Raw genomic sequence first — 18260 nt, forward strand, 5'->3', positions numbered from 1 at the left:
TTTCTCTTTTGACAGATTTAGTCTGTCAGTTTTTACACCAATATCATACTCTCTCAATTTACAGTAAGTCTTCAAATCAGGTAGTGTTAGGTCCCCAATTTTGCTCTTTTTCAAAGCTGTTTTGATTAATATAGCTTTACATTTCCATATGAATTTTAGAATTTCTTCAGAAGTCCTGCTGGGGTTTTAATTGGGATTGTATTTGAGTCTACTGATCAATTTGAAAACTGACGTCCTAACAATATTGAATCTTCTCACCTGTAAACACAGTATATCTCTCCCGTTTATTTAGGTCTTTAATTTCTCTCAGCAATGTTTTGTGCTTTTCAGTGTCTTATACATCTTTTGTCATTTCCCCCCTAAGTATTTGAAATTTTTGCTGCTATTGTAAATGGACTGTTTTAAATTTGCTATTGCCAATTATAGAAATAGATATTATATAGAAATACAGTTTTCTATTTGTAGATATTATATACGAATACCGTTTTCTATGTGTAGATATTATATAGAAATACAGTTGACTTTTGTACAATGATATTGTATCTTGCATCCTTGCTAAACTCATTTATTAGTTTTAGTGGATTCTTTTGTAGATTTCATTGGATTTTTCCACATGTTGTTGTTCAGTCACTAGGTCTTGCCCAACTCTTTGTGACTCCATGGAATGCAGCAAGTCAGGCTTCCTTTTCCTTCACTATCTTCCGGAGTTTGCTCAAACTCATGTCCATTGAGTCAGTGGTGCCAGATGATGCCAAGATGATGCCAACATAGATGATGATGTTGTCTGAGAATAAAAATATTTTACTTCTTCCTTTCCATTCTGAATGCCTTTTATTTCTCTTTTTGCCTTACTGTACCAGATAGAACTTCCAGTACAATGCTAAATGGGAATCATGAGAATGGACATCACTGACTTATTCCTGATGTCAGGAGAAAGTATTCAGTCTTTCACCATTAAGTATCATGTTAGCTGTAGACTTTCCATAGAAGTCCTTTATCAATTTGAAAAAGTTTTCTTCTATTCCTAGTTTGCTAGAAGTATTAGGAATGGATGTTAGACTTTGCAAAATCTTTTCTGCCTCTTTGGAAATGATCAGATGATTTTTCAATTTTAGTTTGTTAATATGGTGAATTATATTTAATCGATTTTTGAACGTTACACTAGGCTTGTATTCCTTACTTGATTATGATACATTATTCTAATGGATTGTTGGATTCAATTTGCTAAAATGTTAAGAATTTTTTATCTGTGTTCTGTATGGGAAAACTAGATATTGGTTTGTAGTTTTCTTATTATGTTTATGCAGTATCTTCATCCATTTTGGTACTGGGCCTCACAATGAATTGGGAAATATTCCTTTTTGTTCCAATTTTTCTAGAAAAGTTTATGTAGAATCTGTATCATTTCTTCCTTAAAGAATGTGGTAGAATTCACCAGTAAAGCCATTTGGACCTAGCATTTCTTTGTGAGAGGGATTTTTAGCTGTAAATTTTAATAGATAATGGCTATTCTGATTATTTATTTCTTCCTGAGAGATATAGGTAGATTCTTTCAACAAATTTGTCCATTTCAACTAAATTGTCTAATTTATTAGCACAAAACTGTGAATACTCTTTTATTCTTCTAACATCTGTGGAATCTATATCAATGCCAACCTCTTTCAAGTTGATTAAATCTCTGAGTTCCACATTTCCTTTTCATTCTTGAATAAGGCAAAGTGATTTTTTTTACTTTGTTTTTTGTTGGTTTATGATCCTGAATTATAACTTCAAAATATTTTTCTATAGATATAATTCAGTTATGAAAATGGATAAAGTATTTTAATTGAGGGTATATACTTCCTTCATAAATTGCTTAGTATTTTAAAACCACAAAAGTTACTCTCCAAAAGCCAAAGGCAAAGTTGTGTGGTAGGGTAGTACTAAGACCGAAAAGAAAGGTCACACTGAATGAAGAGAGATAGGAAGAAATTCCTGTCAGTCATATTTTAAAGAAATGAAAATACCCTTGAAATCTGGAACACTCCTAATACCTAGATGAGCTGTATTATTGATAAATAAAAACACCAAAATTCAAGAATAGCAACAAATCTATGCATAACCAAATATACATAGAGAATCCAGTAAATTTAAGTCAATAAATCAGGGAACACTTACATTAGAATGTGCTGATGAGAGAGCTAATTAAACCAAAATGCAAATAACAGCTTTTCCTATTTGTGGTCTTGAATTAAGAAAAAAAGAAAGATTACAGGGTCAGAAAAAGTTACTAAGACAGTTTCCCAAAACCATACAAAGAAAGAAAGCTACAGAAAACAAAGATCTCACTTTATTTTTGTCCCTTTTAGCTTCGGTTTCCAGAAACCATCAGGCCCTTCTTACACCTCAAAGTTTCTTCCCCTAGACCTAGGGAAGAAAATGCCTGTCTTTTTCACAAGAACAAACATAAAACTATTTATCTGTTTCTAAATTTATGTAGCTCCGATTAGCATCTCTGTATACAAATCCCCCAGTTAGAAACCCAAGGTGGAAATCACAGAAATTACCTCCACCCTATCAACAGAATATCAGGCCATAACACCAACTCAGATATTAGTCAAGAATGTTTGGGACAGTTTAACTTACGCATTGGAAGGTTAGAGTTACAAGAATTTGACAGGCAATCTCTGCCATCCACATCCACAGCTTGTACAGGGTCAACTGAAAACCTAATCTACCCTATGAAATTCCACTCTACACTCTCACTTGCCTGATGGACAAAGCCACTTTGATAGCTTGTACTTCAGCGCCAGCATGTCCAAGAGATTCAGCAACTCATCAGAAAAGCCTGATTCTCCCTTCTCTTGACTTCTCTGTTGTGGCTCCACAATTTTCCTAAATTTCCCAAGCTTAACTTGATCATCTTTGACTCCTATATATTCACTCTCCATGGTCTCCATTTAGAGAGTTTCACATGGGTAGAAAAGGACAAGTGCAGGGATAATCAGGGAGGCTTCCTAATGCATTAGGCCTTTAAAGATGCCCAGGACTTTCCAGACAGAGAGACCTAGTATAAATGTATTTTAGGAAGCCTTCTCTGATTATCCCTATATATACTGGGTTCCTACAACATTCTATACTTGTTTCTCACTTAACACATATGACTTTTATTAGTTATTTTGTACCTATCAAATTGTAAGCTTCTTAAAGGCAGGAATCATGTTTTATTCTCCTCTGTAACTCAGTTTCCCTAGGATAGTATTTTAAAATTTGTCTTAAAGAGGTTGAATCCTGTACCACAGGCACTATACCACTGTACACCCAGAGAAGATACCCAAACATTTGGAGAATGGCCAATAAATGAGTAGCACCTTTGTATGTAAAATTTTAATAGAAGAACATTTGTAAGGAGAGTTTATAGGTGGTTTCTAAATTCCTCTTCAAAGATTATTTGACTATCTCTCAGAAGCAAAACTTCTAGCTTTGAGTGAGTGAGTGAAAGTGTCCAATGCTTTGCGACCCAGATTTCTCTATCCATGGAACTCTCCAGGCAAGAATATTGGAGTGGGTTGCCATTCCTTTCTCCAGGGGATCTTCCTGACCCAGGGATTGAACCCAGGTCTCCTGCATTTCAGGTAGATTCTTTATCTCCTAGCTTTACTTTCCTAGTAACCATCCAAAAGATTTAACTGCATCTTACTCTGCAGGAGAAATCCCAAGGATGAATTTGGGACTCAGAAAATTATCAAAGCAAAAAAAAACAACAACCCATCCCTTAATAAGGAAATAAAATATCATTCTTTTTGATCAAATATCATTTTTTACTACTATTCTTGCTTGTATGCTTTTAGAAAACCAAAGTTATATTTAAAAAGAAAAAAAAAAAAGCTTATTCAGAAATGCTTGATGAGTAGCCAGGAAGTATAAGGCAAAGGAGTGGATGGCCCAGCTCATCATATTCCACTGACTTTCAACAATGCTTCATGATCTCTCATCTCCAAATGAAGGCTCTGAGACCTACCTGCTAGACCATGTATCCTGAAGATTATGGAAAAGGGTGACCAGGAGGTGTCACAAAGCCCACTCTGTAAATATCCTGTCTGATTTGTGACATCACAACTACCTCATCTTTTAAGAAAGACTTTGCTAGAAGACCATCACCCAGGCAACATGATCATTTCATCAGCGATTTTAATTCAGAATCAACAAATCACTCAGTGTTTACCTTCAACTATATCATCTGTTCTCCACAGCCACATCTTTGCCCTTTCAATAAACTCTCATACCCAGTTACACTCAATACATGTGATGTAGTCTTTTAGTCTTCAGACACTTGGAAATCATACAAAATAATTTAATATTTAACTCAAAACTGTCCATGTACACCAGAACTTAGAATTACCTCAGAAATCAAAAAACATTAACGTAATAGCCTGAAACCAAACTGTTTCACCCAATACCAATGATTTCCAGAGAGAAAGAACAGAGAGGGAAAATTTATCTAGTGAGTGGTAAATTTCAATTCCTTATTAAAGACATAAATATGTTTTGTTGCCAGTAATCTTTAAGGTCTCTATGGACTGTGTGCTTTACAGTTGTTAAATGGGCTTTGCTTTCCTTCTGTAAGAACAGAAGAAATAACCAGGGGCGGAAAGAAAATGACAAAGTGAAGAACCTGGCCATGAAATGCAGTTCAGTTTTCACATTTATCAACCTGCCGAGCACAGGCCTAAACTTAGATGGGAGGGCAGCCATGGTCCTGGCCACAGAATCTCCATGTACCCAAAGGATGTCTTGGTCTTGAAAATGAAAGCACAGGCTGAAGATGGGGTGGATTATAGCTCAGGGAGTTGCCGGCAATGCCTTGTCTATGGATATAAATGTGGGTTAGGGAGTGTTCACTTTATTGTGAACTCAGGAAAAGGGTCCTTTTTGAAAAACTTTTATTACTCAGATTCTATCCCATTTTTTCTTAATAACCTAGTGGTCAGCTTTTGAACAAAGCTTTGTCATTTTAATGTGAACATTTTTGAAGTTTCTAAATAAAACACAATCAACAGGAGGGGGAATGGGTGGAATCTGTGTCCATGCAGAGACAAGTGGGGACAGCAGGACAGCATGAGCCATCTGAAAGCGTGACGCACAGCTGGCCGCTAACGCAGCATCCTTCACACTCAGCCTGCCTTCATAAGAGATAAGAGAGGAGCTTTGGAAGACCTCCTTCCTCAGTCCAACAGGCCAAGCAAAATGCCAGTGAGTATCAATTAGTAAGTGCCACCTCAGAGGCCTTAAAAATCATATTTAATTATATGATTCACTGCTTCTTCTTTAACATGCACTGAACAAGGTAGTAAATTAGAAACAGCAGTTTTCCAAGATTCATTTGCTACATTAAAACTCTTTGGGAGTTGTTTGTAAAAATTCTGGATCACAGATGATGGCTTTTGGCACTCTGGGGAGCCATGTAAGTACAGGATACTAAACTTCTCACCACAGCATCACCATTTTAGAGGCAAAACCAGTGGCCTTAGTTTTCTGCAAATGTACTTTAAACAAGTTGTAAGATTTCCCACTTATTAACCTGGTTATAAAATCTCACATACCCTTGAAAGATGAATAAAAAAACCCCTCAGCTCTAGTGGCTTAGTGGGGACTTACATCAGTCTGGTTTTGAGATACAACCATCTTTTCAACTGGACCCCAAGTGCCAACTTTGGGTTCCCCAGATGATGCCCAGTTGCTCTGCTGCTATCAGAGGGAGGAAGATGAGTGAAGACGGCGCACAGGCTGTCTCACCAGGAGAATCAGACTCATCAGGATGTCAGAAACAAAACTAACTTGTTTAACTGGGGTTTAGTCATAATGAACCTACTTTCTCTTCCTCAATATTTCTAGGGAAGAACTGGATTAGAGCTCAGGTTGAATTCTTTCAGGTAACCACTCTACAGGACTTCTATGAACTAAAAGTTCCTCAAAATGATCCAAATAAACTCTTCCAAAGTCTTAAACCTCTTATTCCCCAAATCATCTCCTCCAGCTTAAGGGCACTTAAGAAAACAAAAATGTCATTCTTTGGAGTTACATTTCTCCACTAACAGAAAGAGGATCCAACTTATATTATTTCTGGTGCACTTAATAAATATTTTTGAAGGTAAAAACATGGTCTTTAAAGCCTCTCTTGAACTGAATATATTTGCAGTTTCAACCCTCCAGAAACCACTTAGCAATATGGAGACCACATGAAGCAACAGAGCTTCCAGAACATTCTGCAAGATTTCACTTTATCTTTGTAGAAAAAGGGAGATCTAGTGGCTGGAGACGTTTCACGAAATTCTTGGTCAGATGTGGTGTCTGTGCGTTTGCTTCTACGTTGCACTCTCCTGGTTCCGCCTTTGGTTATTCTTCATGAAACTAGCATTGTTTGAGCCTCTGAGAACCCCGTCCTATGTCTTTAGCTCAATAGATTTTGTTTAATTTAAAGCCTTTTACTTGAAAAAGGTGGCACTTTTCCACAGCCCCTCTCGTTCTCTGCCTTCAGCACCACTGAGACTCCAAAACAAGTTGCCAACCCTTCCTTTCTGGGCCCTTCTCCCTCATTTCCCTGTATTTTTGTACAGACTGAATTGTATATCACTGAGTAAGACCGTTCAGATTACTTGTTTAAATTTATAATCTTAATAAAAAAGTCGATTATATAGGATGGTGGTGCCTTATAAAAAACAAAACAAAACATAGGTAGTGTATGCAGATTTTCTGCAAAGCGCCCTGAAAATTCCATAAATCCCATCCTGCAGAGATTTCACTTTTCTGTACTCTTTCCACCATACTTGAGTTCCTATCCCTTCTAAATATATGCTGCAATACTAACATTTCCACAGACAAAGCTCTGCACACTAATAAAACACAACGCTGTTTACATACAGTGCAAATATATAACATATTTTTAGCGTAGGTTATGAGCAATATTTTTAGATGGATGGAGACTGCAGTGGTATTAGTAACAAACTTCTACTGTAAATTAGTGGCCTAAATAGAAATTTATGTTCCATAAAACCCAGCATGAAACAATAAGTTAGAAATATTTAAATAACATTTTACAGAGCGTTAAGCAGCCAGTACAACTGTGTCAGGCTGAGTCGGTTACTGAAAAGGAGAGCTGGGCATCGTCATAGAGAGGCACCCAAGCAGCAAGACAGTGTGTGGTCGTTTAAACAACTTTTAAAAAACTATGTATGACCTCAAGATTGTACCTGACTATTATCTCAAGGGTAGCCTCAACCTTGAAAACAAAAAATAACCATCCAGCCCAAGAACAAGTTTTACAACCTCTATAGACACAAGACCAAAAGGTACCTATACGAGATGGGGTTTGGTTCGTCTTTTCATTTTCTAAAAATATGTTAGATCTGTAATGTGAACAAATGAGATTACATCTAGGTTTGGCTTTCCAAGATCTATAATCCTGCTCAAGTCATAATCAAACCCATTCTTGCATTACTCACATTTCACAGGGCTGAGAATATGTCTATTATTTCTTAAGAAAAAGCAGCTTCCAACTTAAATTTATCTTGCAATTCTGCAAAATACCAACACTTTAAACACTATATTCAAAACCTAACATTACAAGCCTGATACTATGGTTGGATCCCAGTAAGTATGTGAACAATGTTGAAGCTCCCCAAATTTGTAATTTAGATTTATTTTTTCCAAAATAACTGAGGTGGGAGTTGATAGTAATGGTTGGGGTAAGGAACAAAGAGTCAAGTTCTAACTTCTTTTTCTCCTCTAAACAGAACAGGTTAAGTATCAGGGCTTCAGTAATGGGGATGGCACAAATAAGACAAAATGATGGTTTTACTCTATTTCTTCCTCTGCAATTTAAAAGGATTCTTTTTTTAAGGCATCAATTATAAAAAGAAAAGAGTTATCTGATTCATGAATAATATCTCAAAATCAAAAACAAACAATAGGTATGGGATAAGGCTTTACTTTGTTAAGACAAGAGACTGGTGCTGACCTGCTGGATTTTTCCAGTGGATTACCTCACGTATTCCACTTTCATCCTTAAATTACACATCCCTAACATGGATTCATCATTTCTCTCCTGATTTGACTTAGCCTAAACATTTCTGTCAATCACATTTTTATCCTATCCAAAGTCCTCATTCATCACTTCTGCTTCCTCCTCTTCTCTTACCCTCAGAGCTAATATGGAAGCTTAGAAAGATTATAAGCTTTATGTCTGTCTTACTTTTCATTTATTCTTTCACCTCTACCACAAGACAAGGACAGTGACAGGTACTGGGGAAAACTGAGCAAGCAAGTCATGGTCCCTGCCCTTTCGGAGCTTACAGTTCAGTGAAGAAGTCATACGTTAAATAAATACACAAATAAAGGTCTCATTACAAATTGTGACAAGTGCTTTAAAGAAAAAGACCTGGGTTCTATGGATGACTTAGTTAAGATAAGGGTGAGTGGCTGTCAAAAGGGCTCTCTCAGTCAGTGAAAACTGAGGTCAGACTAAAGTGTTGAAGTCTGAGGTAGGCAAGGGAAGACCAGGGTAAGAGCACTTTGGGAAGAGAGGCACCCTGGGGGCAAAACCCTCGGATAGGACAGAGCTCAGCACATTTTAGAAAATGCAAAAAAAAGCCAGTAAGGCTGGAGGTAATAAATGGGCAGTACAGCTGCCATATTAAGATGCTGGACTTTATCTTGAGTATAATGGGAGCCAAACAGGGTTATGTGCATAACCTGATTTATGGTCTTGCAAAGAACCCTGTAGCTTCTGGGTGGGGAAATAAAGAGGAACAAAAATATAAATGGGGAAACTAGCTAGGAGACTACTGCAGTAGTTTCAGAGCGAGTCAACAGTGACTCAAACTAACCCAAGCCATCCTCATTCCCAGAGTCTGGCAAAGCTCCCTGTTCGTATACATGAATGAATGAATGAATCAACAGATATAAGCACCAGTTCTTATAGTCTTCTTGTATCATATTTCTACCTGTCCCAGGACAGAGGCATCCTCCAATCTTTTTCTAAGATATAATTACATTTCTTTTCTAGAGTCAGATTTTTAGTCAACATCATGATAAAAAAATAACTTGGATACTATCTAAAGTTCAAAGTCTTCAACTGCCACAGAAAATTCTACGGAAGTTGAAATATAACTTTTTGAAATCTCAAATAATCACATAATTTATATATAAGATCAAGCAAAAATTTATATAAAAGTATTCGTCAAAGTACTATTTACAATATTACAACAAAAACAATCTACATGAGGCTCAAATGATGGAACATCTGTGTAACGAAATAACATGCAGCCTTGAAAAATGTTTTCAAGGAATATTTAATAATGTGGGGGAAAGCAATACAACAAGAAAAGAAAGCAGGATATAAAACATGTGTAATATGACTGAAGTTTATTTTTTAAAAGAAATAACACACATGACTAGAAAGAAATAGATCAAAGATCAAAGTAGTGATCTATGGATTGGGAGGTTATGGTTGATCTTTTACTTAATATGTTTTTCTAGTTTCCAAATTTCCTACAATAATAATACTTTTATTCTCATAAAAATCTCCTAGTAATGGCTACACTTAAAGGAAGACACTTCAGCCTCGCTGCCGGCCGCCATCCAGTCCTCACATGCGGCCTGCACACAGCACACTTATGCTCTGCAGCCGAGGCTGTGAGCGCCTCCCTGACTACTTCCACTCCTGCTCACCACACTTACCACACAAGGCACTCAGCTGACATGACGTATGCTGCCTCGACTCATCCATTTCTTTTCTGTGCCTTTAGCTCTCACTTATCTGTCAATTGACTATGATTTCATTTCCTTGTCCTTCCCCCAGCACCAAGTGCGGCATCAACAGAGTCATTTAATATCTGCTGATTGTTCAGAATGAAGTTATTCTATATATTACTTGGCTCATTACTTGGCTCTCAGTAGGCCAGTATGGCCGTGATCTCCTGAGTTCCTGCTGCTTCTTGGCCAAAAGCTGCCACCATACTTTCTCCTGTAAATCACAGATGTCTAGGGCAGAGAAGAGACCTATAGTAAGGTCTAACTCAACCACCGAAATTAATAAAAGAGAAAAGTGACTTCTAAAAGTACAGAGAGACTATCTGCAGGTCTGTGGGAGATGCAGGGGCAGTGGCAGAGTCAGGCCTGGCAATGCAATGGCTCACGTTCAGTGGCCATCTCCCCAGACCATCCTAGGGCAGTGACCATCAAGAGCCCTTTAACTCTTCAAAGAATGTAAACGGGCAAACAAGTTTGGAATGTCCATCTGAGTTCCTGAATGTTCATTTGACTGGCTGGAGAAAATGCATTTGGGACTGCCATTGTGTTTTTCACTCTGTTTAATATAACTGTTGAATATCAAAGGTTCATTGAAAGTAAATGAAGGTAGCTTTTAAGCTTAACCATTAGGCACTTCAGAATTGTTTTCAAGGCAGCACAGCACAAAGGCCAGAATAATCTGATCATTAATTCCTCCCAGGGATATAAAATTAAAAGCATAATTCAGTGTACATCTTTTCTCCTACGATGAATGAACATAGGCCTGAATGAAACCAGGCTGTGTGATATGTGCTCATGAACCAGCATGGAAAGGATGCTTTTAACCATTCCAGAAAGAAATATTAAAGTCACTGATGAATAATTATTCTGATAAAGCACTAAGATCCTATGAGGTTAGGCTGTGATTTAAGCTGACAGCTTTGCTTATAAACACTGGTTCTAAAAAATACCAATTAGTGATTCATTTGACTCCTGCTTTGCTCTGATACTGTCCAAATTCTGGCATTTCATGTCATACCAGCGTCTTTTACCACATAAACTTCAGTTTTATGAAGACAAAGAGAGTAAAAAATACTTTCAAGTGAAAATAATACAAATAACAAAGGATCTGTTTTACTGTTGCAAACTCTTGACAATTTCCTCTTTGCATTAAAAAAGATAATAAGTGTCAAACCAGTTATTACAGCTCATGACAGTTTCAGAATAGAGCGCGTATCTAGCTCTGTATGATTCAGTATGGACACATGGGGAAAGAGCAGGCAGTTTTCTTAACAGATTTCTCTACCTCAATGCCAAGATGGCAAATAATCATACGAAAATGTTATTGCTCTATCTAATTTTCTCTTGGAGCTTAAATGGAAAATTTTGTTAACTGATTTTTAAAATATGCCCAGGGAGGGAAGGGCAGGAACACTACTTACTATGAAGGGTCCTGCCAACGACCTGCAGGCTTAGGTGAGAGGACCCCTGGGATGGGTGGGATTCTGAAGACGAGTAATAAGGGCTGAGGACCAGGGATACACACACAGACAGATGTCTTTCCTAAAATGGAAGAGTTCATGAAATGGCATGAATTCCACTGAGGCAGAAGTTGGAGGAAGGAAAAGAGAAATCTTAATCTGTGCCTTCTTCCTCTAATCACTGGGGATGACAGCCAAAATCAGAGGAGAGCACAGCGAATCAGAGGTAAAAAGGAGCAGAAGCAAAATGAAGTCGTCAAAAGGTCTCTTTATTAGAGACCGAGATGGACTCATTTCATCTAGCCTGTCTTAGCTCAGCTGCCATAACAAGATATAGACTGGGTGGCTTGAACAAATATTTATTTCTCACAGTTCTGGGGGCCGGGAAGTCCAAGATCAAGGTGCTAGTCAATTTGGTTCCTGGCTGGAGCCCTCTTCCTAGCTCACCGTGTCCTCAAGTTGCAGGGTGAGAAGTTGAGGGTGCTGATCTCTTTTTCTTATAAGGACACTGATTCCACCCTCAGAACCTCATCTAAACCTAATCACCTCCAAAGGTCCCATTTCCAAATACCAGCACATTAGGGGCATGGCTTCAACATATGAATTTTAGGAAGACACAACATTCAGTCCAAAACATAACCTTTACCTAGTACCAACTAGGTTCTAGATGTAAGGTCTGAATAAAATTGGATAGTCATGCCAAGGGCAGAATCATGCTTATAATAAGATGCTCAGAAGCAAGACTGTATTTTCATTTACATCTAAAAATGCTTGTTTAGCAAACAAAGTTATCTTTATCTGAAATGCCTTTAATCCTGTGCTTTGTATTTACATCCATACTTTTTAGATAAGACCTTTAACTGTTGCCAACTCACATTTTACTGATCTACTAAGCATTATCTACTTGCTGATTTTGTTTTCTGTTCCCCTAATGTTATCATAACTTAATACTATCAGGGAATAAGAAAGAATCAATGCTGATTATAGTTAAGAAAGTGAGGATAAAAGCAATACTAACTGGAGATATTTGGTTTTTTGTAAAGCCTCGACAGGAGGTCCTCATCCCAGAGTCATTTCAGAATCACTAACTTGACTCAAACCCAGCAAAGATGATACAAATACATGGAGTAAACACACCAGTAATTTTCCAGTGAGGCAGCCTGCTTTAGGGGAGAAAGAATCCACTCAAGGTCTTTGGAGTCACACAGACCTGGTTTTGAAACCTAGTCCCACAATTTCTTTTTTTTTTTTTTTTTTAAATGGTGTGATCTTTCTGAGCTTCAATTTCCTCATCTTTAAAAACGAGAATACCCTTGCTACACAGAAACACTACGCTGGATTAAATGAGAAGTGCATGCAAGCGCTTAACAGGAAGTACCATGTGGTCAATAAACTGTTTCCTCTCTGTTCCTTCAAATGCCTTCTGCTAACTAGGAGTCAGAAGTTCAAAAAGTTTACTCCCAGCCTCTGCTCGTGCCTGTGTATGTGTGAGAGAGGGGCTGTGTGCAGAGGAAGGTTATGTATTTGTAAGTACTATGCTTTCGTGAGGCTGACCACTCTAAAATATTTTCTGTTTACTTTATTGATTTGAATATCATATTAATTTACCCACATATATCATCTGACACTTCCATTTACTGGTCTTTTAGGCATCTCCGGGCATGTGGGTGCTTGATAAATAGTCTATTAGTATGATTTGACGCTCTCTATCCTGTCTCCCATTCTTTTAAGAGAATTACGTGGCTGGCGGTGAAGATGGCGCCAAGTCTCATCTTTCATTTACAACCACTTTCCCCCCTTTCTGCATCACTGAATCTGACTGTTTATTCCCATACTCTGCGGAGAGGACCACCTCTGGTGTCTCTTCACTGAGAGGAAATGTGGACAAGCAGACAAAGCAGAATAAAGGAGGGAAGAAATGTGGGTCCTTATCTTCTGGATGGGCTCAGATCTACCTTACTCACCTTCAAACTCGGTGTGAATCTATTTAGCCACTGCAGGAAAAAGCTGATTTCCTGATTTCCCTGAAGAAGGGAATGAACAATCAACACACTAAAAATCAGAGAAAACTTTGGAAATTATGAGATGCTGCTACTGTTAACGACTAAGTTGCCTTGGTCTATATCTTGTGGGCTGAAATTCCATTTCATTTTTTCCTCATACATAGAACTGGAATTATCACTGCAAGAAGAGTTACAAGTTGTGTTCCCTTTGGTCTATTTGAACATCCCAAATAGTATCACATTCCACCTGAAGTTGTGCCCCTGAAATAGATTGACAATGCTTCAATTATCTTGGCTGCAGGCGAAGACAAAGTAAGAGTCGCAGGAGTTCTCAAGAAGCTTGAAAAGTTCTCTCTAAAGCACGTTGTTATCAGATGGAAACTACAAGAGCACGACCAAAACTGTAAGAGTGGAGATTTCCTTGGGCTTTGTTCTGGCTATCAGACAGTTTCCAAATGTGCAGTGAAAAGTAAGTAGAGGCTGACAGGAGACCACTGTGGAACACACCAACATGATCATATGTCAGACATACAACCCATCAGTCCTACCTCACCCCACCCCTACCCCCTCACACACTCAGGGTTACCCAAACTATGGTTAGCCTAGCACCGACTTTCCTATTTAAGCTTATCTGATAATTCACAACATAATGGGAAAAAAAATCAAAAGGACAGCACGCAGAAAACACAAAACAAATACTGTCCTTCATATTTGTAAAAACATAAATTGTTTCTGTGACAAATGTGAGGCTGACAGTCCAATCGCAAAGGTATTAAAATCTTTAGAGAAAAAAATCCCATTTCTTCAGCTTTCCACCATTTAAAAAATCAAGTTGAGACTTGAATCACTGCTGTAAAAGGAAACACCTTTTCTGAACCACATGGGTGCAGCAGGGCCACTGATGCCACCATGACTACTCCATCAACACAGCCCAGAAAAGAACTTTCATTTCCAAATCCACACTTGTTCAAAATCCCGCTGGAGAAGTAAACCAGAATCTAAGCATCTTCTGCACTGTAAAAATTCTCTTCTCTTACATCAGTAGCCTTATGTTTAGACTCAAAACTATCAGCTTCTTTCAGGTAAGAAGAAATAAAGACAGAAACCAAAGGCCCCTTAGGTAAAATCCCATTGAGTAGGGAGAGGCAAAACTGGAAGATTTAATTCTAACATGAGATGACCCCATGATGACATGTGAAAGGGAAAGAAGAGAGAAAAGGAAAGGCACACAATCTGGAAGATTCAAGTATATTCACAGATAAATACTTTTCCAAGGTGTGCAAGAATCTAGCTTTCTTTAAGGAGACAACCACAGCATCATATCATTCAAATGAATTCCTTTCTGAATGAAAGCTGAGTAACAAAGACAGAGCTTGGCAAGATGGCACAGCACAGTGAGGGCAGAACTGTATTCCCAGCTGATACTTGACGAGATGTTAGGTTGTCAGCTCAACATAAAATAAAATGAGGCTGCACGACAAAAAGTGTTTTGAAAAGTAAAAATCCAGGGGAAAGATGAAGGCTGCACTTTAATGAATCTGGAGAAAATGAGCTCTGCGGGGTGGGCGGCTCTGACTGTGACCTTTCTCCAGTTGACATCCTGGGAAAGGAAGAGACATGACGGAGAAGCCAGTGCCTCCTCCCCCACCCCCGACGGAAATGGCAGCACCTGGGAGCCAGAGCAGGCAGAGCGCCTGATGTGGATTCTGTCTGATGTGGATTCTGTCCGTCCACTAGAGACATGAGAGTGAAACGTGGAAGAGAAAGCTCCTAATACCAACAGCGGGGACCTGGGGTCATGCAGTAAGGAGTCATAAAGGCATAAAAGCTTCTTTATTCAGATGGTTCCTTTCAGGCCAACTCATTTCGTGATACTTAATGCAGGCAGTGAGAAGAACAGCTGGGTTGGATGTAACTTACAGTACGTCACACAAATCTGGAGAGCTCACAGAACATTAATTTCAGGGCCCACATTGAGATTATGCTCTTACAACCAGCCTCTTTGCCAGGGGCAGCCTGTAACTCAGAAAGTCATGTTTCATTTAGGATGTGCAGTATAATGCTGAAGGGGAAAGTTAACTATTTTGTTTTGTTGTGTCTTTTTCCCCAATCCAAGTAGAAAGCATTTGGGAAAGAGCTACACATGCTAAACTGAAATTTTCTGTAAAGTTGTTCTCACTCATTTCAGCATAAATCTGCTTAGGCCACATCTCTTGCACATTTACTCTTGTTCTAAACACAAAACCTCCCCTGCTACTGGGATCCCCACAAGAAAGCTGACCATTCTGGAATTTTCTTTTCTCATATAAATGATACTGAATATCACTTTCTCTTGAAGCTAGAACTGTGCTTTCTATCACAGCATGCCAGACACTAAATCATCCCTGCTCAAAGGGGCTGTTAAGACACCACCTTGATGCAGTACAATGGAATGAAATACTACTGAGCCATAGAAAAGAATGAAATAATGCCATCTGCAGCAACATGGATGGACCCAGAGATTATCATACTAAGTGAAGTCAGAAAGACAAATATCATATGATTCCATTTATATATAGAATCTAAAATATGACACAAATGAACTAATGTATGAAACAGAATGACAGATATAGAGAATGAATTGCCAAGGGGGAGGAAGAGTAAGGGAGGGAGGGACTGGGAGTCTGAGATTAGCAGATGCAAACAATTGTATACAGGACAGATAAACAACAAGGTCCTACGCTATAGCACAGGGAACTATAACTCAGGATCTCATAATAAACCATAATGGAAACAAATACAAAAAAGAATGTGTGTGTATACATACACATATACATATATATACATAAATAACTGATTCACTTTGCAGTACAGCAGAAATTAACACAACATTGTAAATCAACTATACTTAAAATTTTTAAAAACATTCTAAAAAGAATTTTTTAAAAATCCTACCTTCTTCCATGTGGTAGTGAGGTGGTCTTTTTTTTACCCTTAGCTACTCCTCAGTTCTGGTAATCAGTAACTATTCAACTTAAATAAGAGAACCCATCTTAATTCTTCTAAGTAATGCAAACATCTAATTTTATCCATGCTCTCAAATTACTTTCCTTTCTACTGCATGTTTGTGTAGCTGTTACACGAGTCCTTTGTACTGATGTAGCTGTCATTCCTTCAACTCAATTCTTGCCAAACACTGAGCTGTGTCTGGAGATACAAAGACAACCACTCTCGTTGAAGAGATGCCAGTTTAGTGGGAGAGACAGACACGTAAACAGATCTGTATGTGAGATACATGGCCTGGAAAGAGAGAAAAAATATATTGCACAAATAAATCAGTGCAATAACACAAAAAGAACTAGAGGGCCATAATATACCACAAAGATCAAATGAAATGCAAGGACTGTGAACATGAAGGTAATATTTCCATTTTGTCTCAGTCAGTCTACATACTCTGCAGCAAGGGGAGAAGTAACCTCGTTCCTACTTAAAGCTAACCTTCCACTTGAGCCCCAGGGCCCAGCCCCTCTCTCACATCAGGAACACAGTCTTGTAATGATCCACTCTCCTGCATTATCAAATCCTCATTTCCTGTGGGGTCATTCCAATGTGCATACAAACATACCTTAATATCATCCTCCCTTGACCTTGAGTCCCCTCTAGCCTTTTTGCCATTTCTCTGCCTCCCTTCCCAGTGACACACTTCTCACCTTGTACGTTTACTGCCATCCCTATGAACTCACCCTCCATACTCTCCTCTCACTACTCCACCAAACTGGCTCCCAGTAAGGTCACCAGTAAGCTCCATCTTGCCAGATCTCTGGTCACTTTTCTGCTCTTATCTGTCTTGCGTAGCATCTACTGCCCACTCTCATCTCCCCTCTGTCCATACTGAGAGGCTGTCTTCTTCAGGCTTCCATGGAAACCCTCTCCTTGTTTTCTATACTGGCAGCTACACTGCCTGCTATACTGGCAGCTCCTTCACAGTTTTCTGTTTGCTTCTTCTTGCCTGCCTCATCCCTGTCCCCCCATACATTCTCACAGAACATATATATATCCAGGTTATTTCACCCCCTGACTTAAACCCTTCAATGGCTTTCCATCATTCTTAGAATAAGTTCTATTCTTAGAATAGGGTCTGTGGTTCTGGCTCCTGTCTACCTCTCTGCCCTCACGGATAGCCATACCTTCTCCCAATACCCTCAGACTACCCATCACCAGATCTCAAACTTATATTGCCTTTCCTCTGTTCCTCAAACACCCCAAGCTAGCTCTCACTTCGTAGAATTTACTATTGCTGTTCATCAGCCTAGAGGACTCTTCTCGTAGCTCTCCCCATGGTCAACTTCTGTTAAGGCAAGTCTCAGCTCAACTGACTTTCTCACAAAGACCTTCCCTGATCCCTCTACCCAAAATGTCCCTTCCCCAACTCAGTCACCTGCTAGCTTACCACTCCTTACCAATTTCTTCAAATACTACCAGCAAGTGTCATATTTATTTCTTTACATCTCATTTATTTACCTTTCCTGCTAGAACTTAAGCTCGACAAGGACAAGCACCTGGTCTTACTCGAGCTGCATGTCCAGCTCCAGGCACAGTGTTTAGCACATGACAGGTACTCTGTAAACACTTATTGAATGGAGGAGTGAAATGATGATGCAGTCCTTGGTTAGGATATGGTGTCCAGCTCTTTAACTACAGAAAATCACAGGAAGGGGAAAGTTGAAACATAAAAATTACTAGTGCACAGGGAAATCAGACTTATGGCAAAAGATTAACAGAACTAGAATTAATGAGAAAACATTCTATTTTCATTCTCCAGGGAGAATGAAAATTTTCTTTTCCCAATGCCTGTGTGTGTGTGTGTGTGTGTGTGTGTGTGTGTGTGTGTGTGTGTGTATGTCAGTCGCTCAGTCATGTCCAACTCTTTGCGACCCAACGGATGAAGATTAAATAAAAAGAAATGAACTATAGGTTCATAGACTGGGTTTCTGTTCTAGAGTAGATGAGACATGGGTTATGAAAACAC

The 18260-nt window shown here is 38.7% G+C and overlaps 1 protein-coding gene and 1 long non-coding RNA gene across 5 annotated transcripts in view; both read right to left on the reverse strand.

The window, feature by feature from the left end:
- Window positions 1–18260, reverse strand: part of BTBD9 (BTB domain containing 9) — a 396006-nt gene that overhangs the window by 257860 nt on the left and 119886 nt on the right. The gene's annotated exons all lie outside the window — the stretch shown is intronic.
- LOC145518552 (uncharacterized) lies at window positions 12485–17926 on the reverse strand. Its single transcript, XR_014062967.1, has 2 exons — window positions 17791–17926; window positions 12485–16531 (listed from the first exon to the last, which is right to left on the reverse strand). It is a non-coding gene; the product is annotated as an uncharacterized LOC145518552 (long non-coding RNA).

This window comes from Giraffa tippelskirchi, chromosome 8, assembly GCF_054371585.1.
Source record: "Giraffa tippelskirchi isolate mGirTip1 chromosome 8, T2T-mGirTip1v1.2.pri, whole genome shotgun sequence".
In the NCBI taxonomy this organism is placed as follows: domain Eukaryota; kingdom Metazoa; phylum Chordata; class Mammalia; order Artiodactyla; family Giraffidae; genus Giraffa; species Giraffa tippelskirchi.